Below are 13,524 nucleotides of genomic sequence, written 5' to 3' on the forward strand. Positions count from 1 at the left end.
GCCAAATGGGGGAACACAATGGTGACTGAGCCTGTGGTCCACTGATGAAAGCACTTGTATTTGCGGCATGATGAAATGGAACAATTTCGGTTCTTGGGCGACGTTTTTGGGAAAAATCACAAGCCGTGCACAGTTAGTGATGCGTTTTCTATCAACCAGCAATGGTTGTAACTCCAGAGAGGATGGGCGGAGCTAACGCAACAGGCTAATTCTTCAACTCATTTGTGTGACAAATGCAAGCTAACGCACATCACCCAGGCAACACTGTTAGCAATTATCACTTACTTATAAGTGCTGCCAAAAAAACAAAAAACAAAAAAACGGAGATCTTCGAGATTGTCACTGTTTTACAGGGAGAAGCTGGTTGCAGTCGCTTACGGAAAGAAAAGAAGGGGGACGGGCTTGTTCTGTGATGGTCAAACAAATTACACACATCTTTTTTAAAAAGGCACTGTGGGAGGATTATATGTTTGTGAACATTAAAAGGACATTTTGTAAACCCTATTATTTTTGTTGCTTGTTGACAAGTGAAGTTAAAGGAGTAGTGCACAGGATTTAGTGGCATCTAGTGGTGAGGTTTCAGATTCCATTCAACTGAATACCTCTCGCCTCATCTCTCCTTCCAAGCGTGTTGCAGAGCGCAATGTGGCCTTCAAACTTGCAAAAAAGGCAAAAGGATCTCTCTGCACTACGTATTTGGTTTGTCTCTTCTGGGCTACTGTAGACACATGGCGGTGCAACATGGTGCACTCCATGAAAGAGGACCCGCTCCCTACATAGATAAAAAGCGCTCATTCTAAGCTAACAAAAACTCAATGATTCTTCGTTTGAGGCAATTACACACCAATTAAAAAGTATTCCATTTCTACCAGTAGATCCTCCTAAATCCTGAACACAGCAAATTCAAACACTGCAGATAGAAAAAGTCAGATCAGTATATTTCTTTTCTACTCCTAAAAAGTGAAAGAGTAAAGTTTGATGTCTACTGAAAAATCAAAATGAATATGGTAATGATTTATTGATGTGAGATACAATGGAAATAATTGGTGACCGAAATGAATCAGGACAAAAGCATGAAATTCTCATGACTGCTAATTACCAGTTTGAATGAGCCTGATAACTAAAGAGAAAATGTATTAAATGCAATAATTATTACTATTGCTAATTACATTTCCAATTATGTCACTAATGAGAACAGCTTAATTATCAGCACATTGGATAAATAAGAGTTTTGCTTTCTACCGTTTGTGAAGGAGATGGTGATGTGGTTACGATATCAAGGGCGAGTCCTTTGACCAAAAACACATAAGATAAGGCTGTAAACGCTCACAGTAGCACAGTCCCCCCCAAAAAGTGAATACAATATAATTTATAGAACCGAGTATGCCCCTTGTCCTGTGAGAAACCTAATCTGATATTAAACAAAGCTATCATAGGCCAGTATGTCAGCCTTTAAGAACTGCGTTTACGATTTCATACGTGGTGGTTGCATTTTTTTCAACAAATGGGAAGCTGCCTTAAATACCTCACTGTTTCAATTAAAACCTACTCAACATTAAAAACAAACATATTTAGAAAATTTCATCAATAGAATTCTTGGTTTTCCAAGATCGACAAGAAAGGGACAGTCAGACGCGTAGGAAGGTAGTCAGTACTGTAAATATACAGTATAAAATGCTGGGGTGCATTATTGTATCAAAATTCATGCAATTTTATGTAAGTAATTAAGGCAAGTCTTGCTTGTGGTAAATTAGGAGTTTGCATTCAGTGGTTAATCAATTTAGGAAAAATTAAAAAGGCATTATATTTCATGTAACAAAAATATGAACTGATGTACTTTTAATTTGAAAAACACTTGTTTTGTTTTTTTTACAACATATCAGATTATGTGCGACTGTGGAAGACTGTTTGAAATATTTACAAAGTTATAAAACAACAAGGAAAAGGAGAGTATGTTTAGCAGAGGCCAGGCACAAGTCTCGACCTCACTTATTAGATGCATTTGTTGATGACTGCTGGAGATAAACTCTTAGACGATCACTACTATCATCAGCGCATCTTTTCACTGATCCTCAAACAACCCACTTCCTCTACCATCCTCCACCAGGACAACTACACCCCACGTGGCTGTCAAAATATTGCTATATCACACTCGCGAGACTCTCAGAATCCTGTTGATATTTCCCACATTCCTTCAGGGCGTTGCGCTTAACTTTAGGAGAGCGGAAGTGTTGCAGAGGACCGTGTCTGAGTGCCAAGTAAAGGCACGATGGATTAGAGTCGTATCTTCCACATGGCTGCCTCCTAATCCTACCATCTGAGGTAAACACAGGACCAGGTGAGGCAACACGCCTGTCTGAGACACCTCTGTAACACAGAGGGATCTCCTCCTCAACATCCACAGCAGTGCTACTTCCGACTGGTGGGAAACATGTTCTCATGTTCAGTGGGTTCTAGTAATAATCAAGACATATCTGTTTTCTGGTCTGTTAAAGATAATACAACGCTAATACTTAACCTTCCTTGTGTGTTGTTCTGAATACACATTGCCGGAAAGATAATTTCAGAAATAAATCTCTGTCAACAGAAGGAATTTTAAATCAGCCAAGATGTACAAGATTAAATAGATAAAAACTTCAATTTGCCCAAAAAAAATTAACATTTAGCAACTGGTGATACTTTTTTTTTTTTGTGCCAGTGTGTTTACATTTCTCTCACTATAAAAGCAGCCTGTTTTCAGATCAGAACCTGAACATCTGGTTCAGCTCTTTGTGTTTTTCATGTGCTCAAAAAAGTGAGCAATAAGGTGATACTTGTGCGTGTGTCACTGCCAAGGAATGTTGCCAACTTTAGTTTCAAAGTCTCTCCCTTTCACCTCAGAGGAAGGACAAGAGGAGGAGCGAAAACAAACAAAGCCAGAAAGAAACATGCATCATGTGTGGTTAAAGATGGAGCCGGTTTTTATATATATATATATATATATATATATATATATATATATATATATACATATACATCTACATCATTACATAAAAACAGGTTTTGATATGTTATGGCAGGGCTGTTTTTCAGGACATTTTTCACACATGACATAATCTGGGAAAAAAATGCACACACCCATGCAGCAGGTACTTGAGGTAAAAACACTAACAAAAAGCAGCAGGAAGAATGGTATTTCACAAGTAAATGGGCTACGCACTTTGTGGTATTTGCCTCAGACTGGTATTTTCCATTGCAGTGATGACTCTTCCTGGAATACACAATGAGTGGGCAAAGATACAAAGCATTCACAGGATGTATGTACCAATAACTCTAAAAGATATAATATAGATGGGACTCTTACTGTAAATATATTTGGTGGAAAACATTACTATTTACAAGAACCACTGATACGAAAAAGTAAGTAAAGTGGAAGGAGATTGTTCCATAAAAAACTTCTCTTATATTTGTATCTTTTGCAGAGTATTGTTTTTCCCTATAAGTGTAACAGTTGTTTTTATAATGTGAACATTTTCTGCCATCCCTTAAAAACAATGTTTAAATAACAACATAGTATACTTAAGTACACGGTAATACTAAAACACAACCTAGAGCCAAGCCACTTGTGAAAACCCTGTCAGAACATGTGAATGAGGGAAGGTTTCTGAAAAAGCACATATTTTGATTTTGGTGATAAAACAGCAATCGCAGGATCTGAAGTGTGTTAACTGTTCAGTGACTGTTAGCAGCTGTGAAACTGTTTGATCCGACCAGGTGATGTTTCATTACCGTTCATAAGATGATGAACAGTTTCATTAAAATAATTCCTCTCATTGTGAAACACAAATGTTGAAAGTTTTTCTGTCACTGTTAAACAGTGCTTGTTTTGTTGCAAATTAAATGTTTTAAGCGTAGAGCGAGGATAAAATGTTTGTGTTTGATACATCGCCTCTTCTGTCTGTGTCTTGTATGGGAGTCTGCAAATTGGAATTTATGATTTCAAAGACGGACAATCAGTATGCAAAGGGATGCTCAAGTTATTGTAAAAAATAATATATGAAAACTGAGTTTGAGTTTACTAAAGAGAACAAAAAAAAAACAAGGTTTTGAGCACTCTACAAAACTGCTCATACCATGAAAGCAAGTGCATGAGAGACATAAAGAGAAAATCTGAACCTGAATGGTGAGATTTTCTGAGGTTATGTTACCATCAGTTGCTCTTGGGCGTAGGTATGAGATAAATATACTGTAAAATATATATACACACCTTTGTCACGCAATGTGACTTGAGCAAAATGGCATGCGAGTTCATAATCTTACATTTATTAGTGTTTGCTGGCAGAAAAAAAAGCCAGCTCTAAAACAAATCTTATTTGCTGAATACTGATGTAATTTACTGTTCACATTCTGTATTTAAAGTGTTATGTCCAGCATGTGTGTTTTCATGGTTAATACGTTGTGCACTTACTCTACTGCTCATGTAACAACTCCAGACCTCAGTTTCATTCATGCTTTTATGATTTATTCCAAAGTGTTCCAATCAGTGTTGGTTTTAATTCTCTAAAATAATAATTTTAATAATTAAGATACCTAGTTTCAGGTTGTGTGTCTCTGTATCTGTCATGGAGGAAATTAAGAATGTGGCCAAGACTTTTCTTTCTATACTCTCGGGGCATTTAGTAAAAATCTGTACAAATTTGTCTCTATTAGATCTACATAAGTAAATCACATTATTAGTTTAAGTTTCACTCTGACTGCCCTGACAGCGATTTGGCCTGTTGCCTTTCGGCTGTTCACAGCACTGTGTTGAAATTTGACTTCCAAAGTTTTAAAAGGCACTGCAGACTGAAGGAATTACAAAAGCAATTTAGCAATGCAGCACCATCAGAAATATCATGTATTTCTATTCCATACATTCTCCTTGATATTCGTATCGACTTTGATTAGAAAAATCAGTAATTTTCCCCTCAATATGTAGCTGTCTGGAGAGCAATTTTAACCTCTCATTCGCCACAATCAGCCTATCTATAAATGCAGCTTAGACATATTTTCAATGTAAAAATGTGAACCACGTTTTCTCATTCACCCAGTTAACAATTTCAATCTTTTACAGTGGCTGTTTTAATGTTTGTTATTTAAATAACAGCAGGATTAGGATGGTATATTCATAAATTACTGTGAATGTAAGGAGTAGATCTGTCTTCTATTGATTGGCTTTCCATTATCAAACACCATTTTCTTAGCATTTTTTTCACTCTGCTTATTGTTCTGATTAGAATAAAATACAGTATTTAGGCTTACATTGGCAAATCACTGGCTCTCAACATAACTGCACTGGGTGCAGATAGCAGACAAGCAGGCTAAGATGAAGCATTAGTTTGTATTTTAAAAGCTGTTTTAAAATCTTTTTTCTTCTGTGAAACCTTTTCATCATTACGGTATATTGTCTGTGACATGAATACAAGCACAAGAGGTTTTTTACTACACAAGAAGGAGAGGCATTTTTATATTGTCCCTTGCACAGCATTGGCTTCACCTGTTTTACGTCACAGTGGGGGATATTATAGTGAGCACACCGCCCAAGACAACTACATTAACTTAAACCTGCAGTGTGGAACTTTAATCTCCCCCTTCTGCCAGTGAGAATAATTACAAAAACAATGCGGACACGTGCTTGCATCATAGGCTCCAAGTTGCCTACGCCGTCCCTACTGTTGTGGCAGTAAAATGGATAAACTGTCTTAAGTGTCACAACTGCTTCGAAATGATCGAACACAGTCGGGCTGTAATAGCCGCACCGTTGAATTATTTTATCCGTATTTAAGGTAGCATAGGGCTAAAATGGAAGTTAGCCAGCTCAGCCAGCAGATGTCTCTGGTGCTCACAGAGTATGCCCAGTGTGCTTTCATCCGGCCAGCGTGGGAATGTCTCACCAGACACCAGATTTAAAAACTGTCTGTACAACTAGACACAGAAAAATTTACCTAAAGGTGAAGGTTTAAACATCATTGATTGAAATTGTTTGGCAGGAGCTTGGCTGTATGGATGTTCACTTAACATATGTGGGGGAATCACTCCAGGGTTCATATGAAATGAACACAAGCAATTTCATCTTTACGCAGCATTGAAATACACTGTAGGGAGTCGTAGCGATGTTTGTTTGGCTTGGTTATATACTTCTTTGGGCCTATAGCACTGAGTATGATTAGTAGTGGCAGAGCATATAGAAACAGTTCAGAAACTCCATCAAGTACACCCAATCTACTAATTGAGTGAGCTTCAATTGGTGTGACTGTTGAGTCCTACCAATTTACAGAGATTGTGCAAGTCTAGAGTGTGTACCAAGAATGGACATGTTGATTATGTATGCTAGGAGTGGTACAGTCTTTTATTGGAAAATTTACACCCGTGCAGTGATTTATATAAATCAGTAGTGCCCACAAAGCAGTAAAACTCTAATTGTTTCTTCCATTTTTAAAGTCTAGCGTCCATTAAGGATGCAGTGAGTAATAAAAGGGACTTTTAATCAATCCTCTCTTGTTGATGAGCTGATGTGTGAATGGGCTATCCTACCTGACAGTGCGACCATATGTTGATTTCCTTTAGTCAACAAAGATATAGACGGAGCTTATTTCACTGTACTGTAGGTGAATGCATTTACAATATAACTTTATTGAAACACTCTGAAGAAAGAAGACCATTTCTCTGAACTGGTTCTGCTCTTTTCATGTTTTCTTATTTGACTAAACACATGCTGAGTGAGCAAAATTGCAATTATTTTTTTTTGCTTTAGCTCAGTCCTTTGTAACCAGACACTGAAAAGTACTCAATGTGATCCAAACACCAATGAATATGACAAATAAATACAACTCCTTGCATATTTTCAATACTACTGAGCCTCATATTGTGATGAAGTCGTTTTAAGGCAAGTGCAGCAGCATGCCACGTTACTCCCTTTAGCCCACACTGCAGTCTCTGTAGTGACCCTTTCATTGTCAGATTAGACTGGCCGACCCCTTCTCGACCGGCTGGCATGGTCACAGTAAATCCTGGCGACTGCTCATGCTAGGGACCTTGGGTAATTAATAAAATCCCCATTACATGCCTTGTGCCCGTTGTTTGCTATTTCAACACCCCATTTGTGCCACGATTACAGTCATTATCAGTCACCGCCATTAATTCTCTACCCGAAGCCAGAACTGCATACTAATAAATTGGGCTCTAAATTTTTTTTTTACCTTTCAAGGAGTTGGTATTGGAACCCGGCCAGGAAGTGCCACTCCAGATTAGGAGTCATCTGGTGACTCGGAAGGAGCCCTTTGAATAGAAGGCTGCTGCATCTTTGGAGATAGTTCAAATTTCCCCTTTGATTATTTTCCTTTCCCCTCCAAAATGAATCTTTATTAAGCTTAAATCCTGAATAAAATGAAATTAGCAGACTGCAAAATATTGCTTTCTTTTCTGACTCTATTCCCTTGTGCATGCATGCAAATTATAATGCTTATTTATGTAAATGAGGTGTCGTCTTTAATTAGTTTTGCTTGAGGGCATTAAAATACATGTATTCTTTTCCCAAAAATGATTTGTTTTGTTGCTCTGTTCAGTTTAAGTTCAAAATGAATGATTATGCTGACTAAAAAGGTTTATTAATTCTCTAGTTCCCTCTTCTTTTTTTTGTTTTCCTCTTTTCGAGAATTATCTTCTCCACCCACTTCCTGGGAAGAGTGTATTCTCTCTGAAATCGAAAAGCCTCTTCAGGCAATACTCTGAGCACTACTCTGACAAGCACTTGTAAAGGTCCCAGGTTGAAACCACATGCACTACCACTTATCAAATCTGAAGGCTGTGCTCTTCAGCAATTCTAGCTATACGTACGTGTTTTGCCTCACGACTGTTTGTATAATGATGCATTACTGAACAGGAGATTTGCTTAACTGTTGCACTTTACATTCATATATGTATCTTAATGTGCTGTTTAACCATCGGAAAGAACATTGTGCTCCAATCATGTGCTGATTCGTTTTGCATTTTGTTCATACATCATGGACACACACTTAGAGCACAACCTGTCTTGAGAGTGAGCGCTGCGTTATTAATCAAATATTATTATCGATGTAAATTCCAACATCCTGTCAACTACCGCGGCTCAACTCAGAACTGACGTGAGCATGACCCGTTAAAAGACGTTCCGGCTGATTTGGGTCTTATTTTAATATTTGTTTAAAAGGATTTGCAGTGGTACCATAAATCTTCTGCTCTGCACTGTTTTTATGCATTTACAGTTGATTTACGGTCCCTTGTTGAGTGGCTATCGAACAGAAAACTGCTTTATGTCACTGTAGAGGGTGTTGGGTCAACTTCAGTTAGAAGCAGCCACTGACTGTGTCACGCAGTATTTCAAACCACTTCAGGTTGAAAGTGACCAACTGCAGCTCTGGTTATTGTTCAATATCCTATCAGTATTCAGCATCCCTTCAACTGCTCAGATGAGCTGAAATGGCAAGTTAAGATGCCCCCTCCCCAGCCTGCGAGTATGATTTATGGAAAGGAAGCTAAAACCATTATAGCATTTTTATTATTATTGTTCTTTCAAGGCTAATGCAACAATAGATTTTTGCATGATTGATGCGTTATACTAAACATTAGAGGATTACATTAACTTTGCATAGAACAGCTAAATGACATGAGATTACTTATTGTTATTTTTCCTCCACATGATCAAACTGTAAACATAGCACATACAGTATTTCTTGGCACATATTGATTACTGCATACAGACAGTACATACACACCGGATAAACATGTCTGATACAGCTTTCGTTGTCTTTCAACGCAGCTTTTCAGTGAGAACTATAAACCGCTCTTTCTTGTTCCAGAAAACTTTGTGAATGGCAGTGCTTCAGAGATTAAACAAATCTAAGTGACTTTGATAGCCTCTCATCTGCCCCCTTCATCCTGCAAATTATTAAAACTCGGGGCTGTTGTGGAAGGGAATATGGCAGCAATATGCTGATACTTCAATCATCTGGGAAGAAATTCCACATGTAATAAGGAGGGATTGCATACAGTATACAGTACAGTCATGAGTTCTCTTTCAAGACATGTGAGGAAAAACTCCTCAGACCACATCAAACCTCATGCATTAAGCACATGCACAGGCAACGTCTAAAGACTCGGCCCTGACTCTGCTTTTCAGAAGGTGTCTTCTCACTACATCATTTAATGCAGTCTTGTTTTTTTTTTCCAGTGTATTCATTTAAAGCCAGGAAATACAAAAATAGCTATACTACTTGAAAAGCTGCTTGACACAAAGAGTTTTGTTTTTGTTTCTCTGGTTAAGATCTTTGAATTGCCTCCATAACGGCATGTTTTTACAGATAACTCTTCAGGGTTCACTCGTCATAAAAGCACACTATTACCCACCGTTAGTGTATAAAAATTCGAGGAGATACAGCTACAAAACTGTCGTAGTTTTCATGAAAAACTCCATTAAAATGTTGATTCACACCTTGGATGCCTTTTACAAGCATTTGTGCTTATGTGTTTATCATGTCCAGGCCATGCAGGCAATGATGGGCATCAAGCCAACTGATTCTTCCCCCAAAGTGCTCATTTGTGCCACTCTGGTGTGCACAACGCTATAATTACCTGAAAACGTAAACTGGAAGCTATGCCTGACAAAGACAAGAAACTGTAATAAAATTGAGCACAGTTGTGGTGAGTCTTATAAGACATATTAATGTGACGTTTAAAGGATATGGCACTTTTCCATTTGTCTTGTGGAAAAATCTTGGGCAAAACACCTGGTGCACTAAGTGTCTGCAGTCTGAACACTGAACAGCAGCTAGCAGTCATGGCGATCTTTTATAAAGCACTGTCACATTGAAAAGATTTTCTATTAACTACGCATTGCAGCTTTATTCCAGACTTGTCATTTCTTGATTGTCATTATGTGGCAAGTTAAACTACCAAAATCAGAACTGAAAGCATTTTACTTTGCAAACTGTAAGAAACAACTAAACAGTCATCTGTTTAAAAAACATATTATTGAAATTAGTTAGCACTTACTCTACCACTCTTTCATGTAGTAACAATGCATTCATGAAAAATGTGTTCAGTGACTCAGTACTGGGCTTCAAGTGTCTTGAATCAAGCTGAAATAAGGATTAGACCAATATACTGTACATGTGCTGTTGGTAAATTTGTATCTAACCTCAGACAGTGCCAGACATTTTGTGTCGATCGTCATTATATATAAATTTTTCCCATTTTCATGTCTAAAATGTTTCAACAATAATGGATCTTGTACAGTAGATTGATGTATGGCTTGTAAAGGGAAGGTGAAACTTTCCATATCACCACATTAAAAGATGCTAAGGTAACAAACTGAAGGACCATATACAGCCCTGAAGGCTGTTGGCAGCTTTCCTTTCTGTGATCTATGAAAAAGAAAATGTCGTCAACCTAACTATGGAAGGATATTAAACCTGTATGCACTCTTAAAATTGTACTCAGGCAACTGTATTGTGTTTTTTTCTGTCACTTGACAAGCAACACAACTTTATGCCTTTCATGAGTTTCTGAAATCCACATTTACTCATGAACACAACAATATCAAGGTAAAGAGAACACTTACATAAGAGTTCATACTCTATGATAATACGTATGATAATACGTATGATAATAACCTGTAGGTGTGGCTGCACATCTCTAAAAACAATGTTTTCAATGACGCAAATGCCAGGGACATATTTTTGTATGTCTTCTAAAACTAAGCATACAGTATGCTTGGAATGCTCATTTTCAGACATGCCTCAAAAAAGACTCTTTCATTTTCCATTCTGGATGAAAGGTCTTATTCTGCGAAGCTAGTGTCAGCAAACCTTTTGGCCAAATTGTGTGTTAAATTGTGCATTATTTAGCCAAGTAGCACTATTGCTTTGGAAATAATATATAAATATAAATAATATCAGATTTCAAATTACTAAGGGCAAATCTACTGTATCCTCTTGGGCTTCTAAATACACAATAACTGAAATCTAAAATAGCCTGGTCATTTTACAAATTTTACAATAACAAATGTATAACTTTGTATATTAGTATTCAGTACACTGTGCTTAATGAGACATAACTCAGGATAAAACCTGGCAGAAGAAAATAAATATGATCTAGTTGAGAAAACTACCCCTGCAACTTAACTCCTACTTAAGAAAACAGACAATTTAGATGTGGAGACATAAAACAGGTTGAAGAACACAAAACAGGGCAGACAGGTTGAACTATTATTTACTGTAGAGAGAAGTAATTATTCTAATAAAAGTGTTCAACAACAGCAACAGTCAGTACATTCCAGTGATACATAGTAGGTCAAAACTAAAGCCAACGTTGTGTATGCCGAGGGAATATGAATATTGCCATTCCAGTAAGAAAGACAAAATTTGTTTCTTATTATTGTTTTACACAAAGAAAAAGGGCATATACAGAAAATTGTGAGGAGTGTGATTTGTTTCCTGGAACGCTGTATTTGTGTGCCAATTTCAAATTTAATGACTTTGGTGACCCCTTTATTCCCTCAGCAGAAACACTTGGTGACAGCTGCCGTAACAAATACCATCTTCACCCGCCTGTGACTCACATGGCCCGGAGATGACATATGTATACAGAAAAGATCGTGTGGAACAAAACTTATGAACTCACTTTTTTCCTATTCTTCCTGTCCACCAAAGGCAGTACTTAAGCAGTGGCGGACTTAAGAGAATAAATGAGGTACTGAAGAATGTTTTTGTATTTGTAAGAGGCAGAAACTGTTTCTAAGGCAAATTAATCCACAGGATGCGGTGCAGTAATTTTTAGTATTCCAAGTGACAGCGCTTTATCAACATCAGCAATTGTTTTAAACACAATTTTGTGACCACTGGGACGTGTGCATTTGCAATCTTACCATAGACAAAGAGCGCACAAAAAATCTACAGCAATGTAACAAAGAGCCAGGCGAGGTGTTTTGAGTGACATTAGCATTTCAAGAGGGGCAGAACGTTACTGTCTAAAACTGAAGAGGGCTCGTCAGGTCAGGAGCGCAACAGGTGGGTTTTCTTTGACATTTGAGGAGTTGTGCACTGTGAAATCTTCCATCAGGGTCAGTCTGTCAACACAGAGCTCTACTGTGACATTTTGAGGGAAAACATTGATACTGGCACAATGGCAAGTGCATCATAATGTTCTCTGCACAGATTTAACTCCTTTCTGTTCCCCTAAAATTTGAAATGCACTCTCTGCTCAAGTTTCAGGTCCATGGTGAACCTGCAAATGCGCAAATACCAGTGGTCACAAATACACAAATAAACACAAGTGATGATGGGATTTTTGAGTGCACCTCACATACATTTAAGAGTTGCACAAACCTTTGGAAAAGGACAACAAACATTATCAAGTTTTTAAGATAATATCTAAATTAAAGCCAATTGACTTTTAATTTAAAGATGTTTCTTCACTCGTCAAAGTGGCTACATCTGAAATAGCACAAAATAACATTGCTATTTCTGATACTACTGACTTTAACACCTCCTTCAGTGAAAATTAAGTTTTTAACCTTTTTAACATGTCCATATGGTGCTTTATATATGCTGGAAGACATATCATAAGTGAAATAAGCAGTCAACAACATGACTGAGCATTTCTGTTTTGTAACTGCGGTAACATTTTGACAGTATCCAAAGCACTGATTGAGACTGCCAATAAGGAACCAATGCTGTTCACTTGCAGCAGGCAAGCGGTGGAGGGGTGGGTGGAGATTTAAGCAGTAACTATTTGCATATTCAATTGATCCATGCATACTGAATGAAGACATTTTAACACAAGGGGATTTTTTTTTTTTCTTGGAGAAACCTCTAAATATATATTTTTGATAATCAGAGTTGATTTATTTAATCGATGCAAGGAGAGGAAATTTTATATTTCAAGATATCGTTCCAAGAATATCTTTTTGGAAGTAATCCAAATGGACAAAGTCTTTACCCGAGCAATAAATATGTCCACGTACAGAGAGAAACTTTGAACCTTCGGAGAATAACAAAGAGTAAGATGCAATATAGACATCTCTGTTAAAATATGAGTGCTTGTAATATATTGAGCATATAAAGGGATTTCAGCAACACTCGATTGTTTTGAGCACTTTCGAACGTAATTTTTGACATTATAAATCTGGTCAAATTACAACAGGAGGGTCTGAAAATCTAAGTTATATCTTTTGAGATTTAAAAGTGACAATTTCAAACTGTCTTTGCAGTCTGTATTCCTAATTGTTTTACACATATCTAAGATGGAAAAAGTTATCAAGGTAAAATAACTTTTTTTTTTTACTGGGTCTATATCTCACAAAAGCCACAAGAATTTGAGAGAAAACAAAATGCCTGTCAGGGCGAGCATACAAGAGGCTAAGGGGGAATCTGGCATGGCTTAAGCAAAGTCATAAAAATATTTTCCCTTTTATTTAATGTCGTCCATAATTCATTGCCAGGAAAAGCTAATCAATAGCACCTTAATGAA

The 13,524-nt window shown here is 37.3% G+C and overlaps 1 protein-coding gene across 1 annotated transcript in view; it reads right to left on the bottom strand.

The window, feature by feature from the left end:
• Positions 1-13,524, bottom strand: part of casz1 (castor zinc finger 1) — a 168,347-nt gene that overhangs the window by 136,945 nt on the left and 17,878 nt on the right. The window lies entirely within an intron of this gene.

The sequence above is a fragment of the Embiotoca jacksoni genome, unplaced genomic scaffold (genome assembly GCF_022577435.1).
Source record: "Embiotoca jacksoni isolate LCO1_2020_lvr unplaced genomic scaffold, fEmbJac1.0.p SCAF_9, whole genome shotgun sequence".
NCBI lineage: Eukaryota > Metazoa > Chordata > Actinopteri > Embiotocidae > Embiotoca > Embiotoca jacksoni.